Source organism: Procambarus clarkii, chromosome 49 (assembly GCF_040958095.1).
Source record: "Procambarus clarkii isolate CNS0578487 chromosome 49, FALCON_Pclarkii_2.0, whole genome shotgun sequence".
In the NCBI taxonomy this organism is placed as follows: Eukaryota; Metazoa; Arthropoda; class Malacostraca; order Decapoda; family Cambaridae; genus Procambarus; species Procambarus clarkii.
In genome coordinates this window covers 29332097-29341703 of record NC_091198.1, presented here as the reverse complement: position 1 = coordinate 29341703, position 9607 = coordinate 29332097, and positions in this window count along the sequence as shown.

Here is a 9607-nt window from a genome sequence, read left to right as displayed (position 1 = left end):
ACAGGAAATAGAGTAGACACAAGATACTTTAAAAGCAGGAGAAGTGGGAACCAGATTGGTTCGAAGAGTGTTAGTTTGTCGAAAGGCGAGGTTTATGTCAAGAGGACGAAGGGTATTAGTAAGAGCTTTGAGTTCGGATATAAAGGGATGGCAGTGCACAGTTCTAGTAGTGTTGGAAGAAGGTTTAGGATGAAACTAATTCGCGGAGGAAGAGAGAGACGAGGACACTTTTCTTAACAGAAGAAGGGTGGTAGGAGAAGTGAATGTCATGCCACTATGCATAGGTTTAAGGTAGACAGAGCAAAAGAACCCGGACACAGAGCTGTGAACATGAACTTCAAGAAAAGAAAGGAGGGAATTAGATTCCCATTCAACTTTGAAATATATAGAAGGAGCCAGATTGTTACGAGAGGATAGGAAAGGCTGGAAAAGATGAGGCCATGAAGCAAAAATGTCATCAACATAGTAAAGCCAGAGAGAGGGACGAGTATCAATAGTGGGAAGAAGAACGGTTTCGAGATATTCTATATAGAGATGGGCAAGAACATGGAAGAGAAGGGAACCCATAGTGACACTGAAAGTTTCACAGAAGTAGTTACCGCTGAAAGAGAATGAGTTAGTCAACACAGAGTCTGATGATGTCAAGGTAAACATAAGTGAGGAGCAGGAGATGAAGAAGGCCCTCAGTATACTGCCATGATAAAGATTTGTACTTAAATAAGAAATTAATAAATGTTGTAAAACTAATGTGGGTTCGTTATGTTTGTAGCCCAAATACAGTAAGTGGGTCGTTACGTTGAAAGTTCAAATTCAATAAGTCGTACGTTGCATTTGTAGTCCGTATACAGTAAGTGGAACCTTCCGATGATTGTCCAAATACAGTATATTAGCCGTTACATTGGTAGTCCAAATACAGTAAAGGAGACGTTACGTTCATAGTGCAAATGCAGTAACACCGCCATATCGTCTATTGTAACACTTACTGCCACACATTGTATTGAAACACTGCTAGACCGTGTTTTGTAACACTTACTCTCTGACCATGTTATGTAACACTGACACACCCTGAATTGTAACTCTTACTGCCATACCTAGTGTTGTATCACATGCTTCTACACCTTGCATTCTAACACTGCCACCTCTTGTAATATATTATTTAGAGCAACACCTTGTATTGTAATACTTACTGCGACACCTTGTATAGACGCACCGCCACTCTTAGTATTTTAACACTTTCTGCAACACCATGAATTGTAACACTTACTGCCACACCTTGTACTGTAACACTGCCACATCTTGTACTGTAACACTGTCACAATTTGTACTGTAACACTGTCACAATTTGTACTGTAACACTGCCACAATTTGTACTGTAACACTGTCACATTTAGTACTGTAACACTGTCACAATTTGTACTGTAACACTGTCACATTTAGTACTGTAACACTGTCACAATTTGTACTGTAACACTGTCACATTTAGTACTGTAACACTGTCACAATTTGTACTGTAACACTGTCACAATTTGTACTGTAACACTGTCACAATTTGTACTGTAACACTGCCACAATTTGTACTGTAACACTGTCACAATTTGTACTGTAACACTGTCACAATTTGTACTGTAACACTGCCACAATTTGTACTGTAACACTGCCACAATTTGTACTGTAACACTGCCACAATTTGTACTGTAACACTGTCACAATTTGTACTGTAACACTTACTGCTACGTCTTGTATTGTAACACTGCTGCACATTGTATTTTAAGACTTACTGTCACACTTTGTATTGTAACACTCTGCAACACCATGAATTGTAACATTTACTGCCTCACCTTGTATTGTAATACTTACTGTCACAACTTGTTTCTTATGATCATTTATCATATTTAAAAACCATTATGTCCGCAACATTTATATAATAAACATAATAATTCCAGAGCCCGGCTCTGTGGTGCAGCGGTCAGCACGGCCGCCTCTAAAGTGGCAGACTCAGGTTCAACTCCTGGCGGAGCCTTTTTCTCTCCAGCTAAATTTACACCCAGATAAATTTACTGATTATTATTTTACATTATCTTCACTAAAGTATTTGTAAAATGTGTAAAAGTATATTCAGCTAATTATAGCGTATAAGAAAAACTGTATTACGCCTTCACTGTTATGATAATTTTACATTTACTAAATTCACAAAGAAATAGCAAAATTGACCCATTTATTCTATTAAAAAATAATTAATAAGTATTGTAAAACTGTTGTTGGTATGTTAAGTTGGAAATCCAAATACAGTAACTGGGTCGTTACGTTGGTAGTTCAAATACAGTAAGTGGGACGTTATGTTGGTAGTCCAAATACAGAATTTTTTTTTTTTTTTTTTTTTTTTTTTTTTACATGCAAGCATGCTTATAAGTACAATAAAAGTAAACAATAACATAGAACAGACCAAAATAACAAAGCACAAACGTGTAAAAACATAAAGGAACAAATGTACTAAACACAAAAACGCCGACCGGAAGGGCCGACCACAAACCAATACTAATTACAAACAAACCACAACAAGCAAGTTAAAACACAGTGGAATACAATACAGAAATAACACACCAAAATATGAAATATTCAGAACAAGGCTACCAGCACCTCAAACCCACACGGAGAGGCACCAACACAAAACGAAAATAATTGTAATAACAATAACAATAATGATAATAATAACAATAATAAAAAAATAACAACTAGAAAGGAACAAATATACAACAAACAAAGAAAAGCACAATGGCAAAACTCGACAAAAAGCATAAACCCAGACCGGGTCACGCCAACAGCCTGAAGGGCACTCAACACTACACAAACAAGCGCACAAGCAGCAACATAAAAAAAACATAGAACCACAAAGCACAACATAAGCACACGACATCCACAACCAGACACACACCAATCAAACCCCGGACCGCACAGGAACCGGACACACACACAAGCCACACAAACCCATAACCACAAACCGGAGCACGTAGGAACCGGGAAACAAACCTGCCCCACCCCACACACACACACACACACCCGACCCGCACCCCACAACCATGCACCACAATACACAAAGGAATCATGAGCGAGGAATACATATCTCAGAGACAGGAAGATATTTATCAGGGAACGAATCCCAAGGATACCGTCGCTTATAGGCCTCCCAAATCAAATACTCCAAGTCGGTGGGGGGGCGATCCCCTGCCGCCGTGGGCCCAGCATAAACTCGGGAACCTCCAGATCAGGTGGAAACGGCCACTCCTGAAGGTCACCGACGCAAGTCGCATAACGAGGCTGGGGAGCGTAAACCACGTCCTTCGAGGTAGCAGATGACACCGTTGAAGCGTACGAGGGCTGTCGGGACGGCCGCGTCGCCGTACGCACAGGAGCAGGGGACAAGCAACGAGATGTAACGTCCCAACCGAGACCGCAGGAGACACTGAAGAGATGGCCGGAGACGGAAGAGGCGTCGAGACCGCAGTCGATGAAACGGGGACCGAGGAAGGGGTTACAGAACCCCCAGAGCGAGCAGTCTTTTTCAACACCATCACCAGGCCACCCCGCTCACCGCGAACCTCAGCAGGGGGAACCACCCCCCACGAAGAACCGGAGCCATCCGAGGCAGGCGACGCACCCGATGCAGGAACCGCAGACACCAAATCTGAAGTGGAGGCCGAAACACCGTCACTGGCACCCTCAGGCAAATGCACCTCCGCCACCACCATAGTCTGCAACGCAACCGGTGCCACCCCTCCGTCGCCGGCAGATCCACAAGCGTCGAAATCGCCAACGTCAGCCCAAGCTGAAGACGAAAGCCGGGAACGCTTAGGCTCTGGCCGCACATCATCAGACCCGGAGGCCGACTCAGAGACACGCGCAACACAAGCTGGGCGAACCGACGCACGTCGCAGAACGGCAGCATCCTCAACCACATGGGGCACCAGGCCAGGCACAGGAGGAAGCGCCGGATCCACCCCATCACCCAGCAAAGCCGGAACAGCTGGCAAGGGTGCAGGGACAGGGTCAGACGCAGCAGAGGACGAACTGGAAGACGGGGGAATCGAGCAGCAAGCAGTCGGAAGAACCCCAGGGACACTAGTCGGAGCAGGACGATCACCCTGCGACGCCACAACCTCTTGAGGAGAGGCGACAACAACAGGGGGCGCACCAGGCAGCGCAACAGGCGATACACGGGGCACATCCGCAGCTGAAGAGACGTCCACATCCACTGAATCCTCCTCCACAGGAAGCTGTGGAAAATCCTCCTCACTGAAGAGGTTCACGGGTGCAACGGCAGGCGCAGAACAGTCAGCAGCCTGATGGCCCAAGAGGCCACAACGATAACACGTCCGAGGCTGGCGGGCGTAAAACACCCGAACGTTGTAGCCCATAAGCCGCACAGAGGACGGAATATCTTCCCGGAGCCTCATGCCCAGGGTGCGAATGTTGGTCCTCACACCCTTAAGTGGACTGGAAGACACCACGTTCACCCGCACACTAACCACTGCGCCATACCGGCCGAAGTACCGCCGTAGCAGACTCTCTGGAAACTCCAACGGAGCCCCATGCACACTGACGTACGTGAGGGCACCACTCCGATCAGATAGTGACACAGTGCCCGCACCATCCGGCAGGGGCAATGTCCGCCCCTCGTAACGACGGAGAAACTCGCGATATGCCAATTCGTCGGTAAACTTTAATATCGCTCGACGAGCTGTCACCAGCTCGACTCCATAAATGTTTAACACAGGGACATGAAGCAATTCACACACCAGCGCTATCTCCGGGTACTCAGCCCGGTCGGAAAATTCGAGGCCCACAGACTGAGCCCGCAGTACAGGGGGGAGGGGGACCCCCATCGTCAACTCTACGTCAGCACAGGCAGGCAGAGACCAACCCGTTCTCGCAAATTTAATAAGTCAATATTGACTTATTAAATATGTGCATAGGTGACATACTTAACATAATAGTTTCCCTTGAAAAGCTTCATAGAAAACACCGACCTTACCTAACCTACTTAGTATGTTAAGATAAGCATCTTATTGCTTCGTAATTACAATTATTACCTAACCTATAATAGGTATAGGTTAAGTAATAATTGTAATTACGAAGCAATAAGATGCTTATCTTAAGATACTAACAAGGTTAGGTAAGGTCGGTGTTTTCTATGAATCTTTTTAAGGGTATCTTTTATGTTTAGTATATCACCTATGCACGTAGTTAATAAGTCAATATTGACTTTACGAATTTGCGAGAACGGGTTGGCAGAGACACACCCGCCCTCAACCGGCCAAATTGGTAACCACCACCAACAGCCGGAGCGCCGATTCACCACGTCCTTCCCCTACCGAAGCTAGGGCTAGCTAAATACAGAAAGTGGTACGTTCTATATTGTTCTGGCCAGGGGGTTGGGACTTATGGAACTTAATCCTCCAAAGAGAGCTCTGGACCTAGATTCAGGAAGCTCTGTGTATTTCTTCGTAAGTGGGTTTGCTACGAAGGTTCCTAAGTGCGCCCTAAGAAGATGCTTAGGTGCGATTCAATAAGGTATACTTAGGAAGAAAATTGTTGGTTCACCTGCGTGCCGATAGAGGTCACTACTGTGTTTCGTTTGGCCAGAGAGCAGCAACATTCTTCATATTGAAGATTTAGCGCTGGCTTACCGGAGCTCTACTGCCTCCTATTTACGTTGAATTTTCTTATAAAATTAGTATATTTCGCAGTAAAACAATGTTTTTTCAACTTCTACAGCCAGCACCGACATTGTATTAAACAAATATGTTACATTTGTTGTTTACCTACGTAATTCTAAGAGATACTGTGTAGCTGTCCTTGTTGCTCGGAAGATGCGCTGACAATTATTGTATATATTTACTGAATTTACCCAAGGGCCACTAACTATCTAGTGACCTCGAAGAGGACAGAAAGCCGGCGGCTTGTTAAAGGGCCCGCCAATTGTCTTAATGATATTTTTTTAGCTGGAATTTGGCATTTACGGCTTCAGTGGGTAGGCGGTTCCATGGGTTTATAGCCCTCTTGGTGGAAAAAAACATCTGTTTTCAGTCCTACTTGAGAGAACATACTCTCCAACACTATATCTGTGATTGTCCTGTTATCAGTGACTTCATACCAAATGGTATGAGGTATTTTGAGCTCTGTAATTACTTCATACACTCAGGAATATTGGAAGATATTCTTGTGCTGCACCCAGATTTTGCCAGTGGAGGCTAATAGATCAGCATTAAGTATTTTGTTCTCTCCTAATTCCATGTATAACTGGCCATCCTGTGAGGTGAGGATGTTGGGTGAGCTTGTAGCTGGTTTTTGATCTACACTGTGTGGTCCTTTATACAGAATAGGGAAGCAGCACATTGCTGTGTATACCTAAACATGTTTAAAAATACAGTTTGAGAGGAGTTTTGTAGAAACTGGTAAGAGTAATTATAATATAATGTTTCCATGATTCAGTGCTTACCTCTTGTGAAAATTGCTTAGAGTTGTTTAGTCAGAGTTGATTTGTTTTTTGTATTGAGGCTGGTATTTTCTAAATTGATTCCATGTACAGTATGTCAAACCATCCTGTGAGATGGGAGTATTAGATAAACTTATAGCTAGTTTTTTTATCTACACTGTGTAATATTCCATATAGAATAGGGTAGCAGCACATTGCTGTGTATACCTAATCTTCTTAATAAAAAAAATCAGTAATAAAGATTTTAAATTATAGTTTGTATTATTACAAATACAGTACTGTATTATCCTTATTAAATCATGTTGACCATGGATCATTAAGATCTCATGTTGATATGTAATACAAGTCATATTTCGTTTGAACTGCTAATCCATGCTAATCATTCATTAAATTGTGCATTATGTCTCAATTTTTCACTTCCTTGGATATACTATACAGTACAAAAAGATAGGATAAAAATAAACCAGTAATATTTCTTTCATTATATTTTTCATTTAAATAACTGCATCAATATTTTTACAGCTGACAGGATTTGTTTTCCCATACAGGTGCATTATTTGTTAAAAAAAATTTGATTTATTGTTACACACAATGGTGCTACATAGCCTTCCCAGCTTGGTGCCTTCTTTTAATACTTACTGATTAAAAAATAAATAATAAATACATTTTATTCAGGAAAAGTACATACAGTCGATTTACAAACATAATGTTGGATTTATAGGCAGAGCTAGTACATACAATACCTAAAGCCACTAATACTCATAGCATTTCGGGCAAGGTGTGGGGGAAAAAAAACACAGACTAAAACTTAATAGTAATCGGGATTAGGTATAAATTGTGTTGAAAGAAGGAATAAAAAATACAAAAAGGGGGTTAACATAGCATAAATCAGCAATTGCACATGTTGGTGAACAGCGTTGTTTAAAAAATAGCAAGACATGGGTTGACATTTAGGAGGTAAGTTAGGTTACATGGAGTTAATTAGGCAGTACTTGGTTTAACTCTTAAACTGGTTGAGAGAGGTACAGCCTTTGACATGATTCGGGAGGTCATTCCACATTCTGGGTCCCTTGATTTGTAGAGCACTTCTAGTCTGGTTACACACAGCCAAATTGAGTAACAGGAAGAGGTCTTGGACACAAATTTGTTCCATGCTAAATGTAGAGGAATCAGCTGAGTATTCCTCAAATAAAATAAGTTGCCTCAGCTTATAAGGTAAATAAAATAAGCATTTCTCAAATAAGTAGCTGGCTCACCTCACTGCCTTACTGCTACATAGCCTTCCCGGCATGGTGCCTTCTTTTGATAATTACTTGTTCCACACCCAAATTGTATAACAGGAAGAGGTCTTGGACCCCTACTTCCCTCTCTCTTTTTTAATAATCTATATAGTCATAATTATAGCTTTAAGTATTCAATGAATAAAGTTTTTGACATTTTTACCCTTTTCCTTACCTAACATCATTTGTGCAGCATATTTTTATTTTATGTCTCACCCAGATTTAATTTCAAAATAAAACCAAACTAAATAAATTAGAAATGGGTATGTATAGCTAAGGTACACCCTTACTACTAGGTGAACAGGGGCATTTGGTGATAGTAAATGATCCCATCAGGCAGGGCTCATCACCTTCTCTCATATTTCATGTTCACCAGTGTTTATTTACTTAATAACTACTGGTATAATATCTTGCTATTATAAAACTAATTCTACTATCATCAAACACATATTTACTTCAAGTTTCAAGCAGAGAATGCATATATAACTAACACGAAAGATTCCTCTTCACTAGATTCACCAGCAATAATATTTTGGTCATGTTCCAATATCATAAATCGATCCCAGTACTATGTAGTAGAGAAAAAATGACTTATATCCAGTTCACGTAAAGCTACGAGTGGTCGAAACCACACTTAAATCCCGGAATGAACTTACGAAGGTTTTTCCACTTAGGGTAGTTAATTGAATACGGACGTAGCCGCCACGAAGGCGCTAAGACGGAAAACGCTCTTAGCTAAGAGGAAAAACCTTCGTAAGTACCTTCCTGAATCCGGCCCCTGGTTGTTGCACCAGACTGTTATTTGCGTACAGGTGGACAACGTCCCCCAACCACTCTCTACAGGAACAAACAACTGACCCTGGCAGCCACACTCCAGCTACTGTCGGTCGACCAACAGTGGATACTGGAGTGCTGGAAATTTTCCCAGGAGATCACCCTGTACGCCTCTTCATCTTGGAGAGGGGTTCAGCAATAAAAAGTAAGAAAATAAATAGTAAAAAAATAGTATCGTACAACACTCTAAGCTGCTACAACCTGGTAGCAATCCAATAGCATATCCTAGCTTCACCTACCGTCCCATATCAAGTGGCTGCCCAACTCTTGGCTAACCACTTACCAGTCCCTCACTATATGAGGTTGAAATCTCGTCACAACAATATAATACAATCAGCCCTAAAAGTATATAAAACTCAGCCTGGGGCTGAAACAGCAGAAACATCTACATAATATTCCCCAACACAAGAAAAAATCAATCTTTCACCTTACACTGCATCTTACACACCAATAAGCATTCATCCACTCCTTGTATACATTCCTGTGTATCCACCATAAACCTCTTAATTCACCATATGGTGTAATAAACACCATAATTCTGTTCTGCTCCTAGAGGTTCACTGCTGCACAATGAAGTCCTCTTCAAACACCAGTGAGCCTTCACCATTGATTCCATGGAGACACGTGAAACTTCTTCTTCACTGCTCCTTTACACTGCTTGAGGTCAACTCCTCACTATGGAATTCTGCTCTCCCACAGGTTTTCAACATACACTTCTCCAACTTCGAAATTTCTTCCATTAACTTTTTCCCTGGCCTCGAAGATCTTCCATCAACTCTTCCCCAAACAAACCTAAAATTCCATTACCATGCCAATAAGAATGTTTCCCAATCCGAACATAAAGAATAAACTATATCCCAGCAGTAAATTTCGCAACCCGACGCTGCACCGCATCGTTCGACTGTGATCGATCGACCAAACTGAAAAGGTCCAAGTGAGGGATATGACTTGACACGCCGCCGGGAGCTTCCTCCCGGGCCGCGCTGCTGGGGCCTCCACC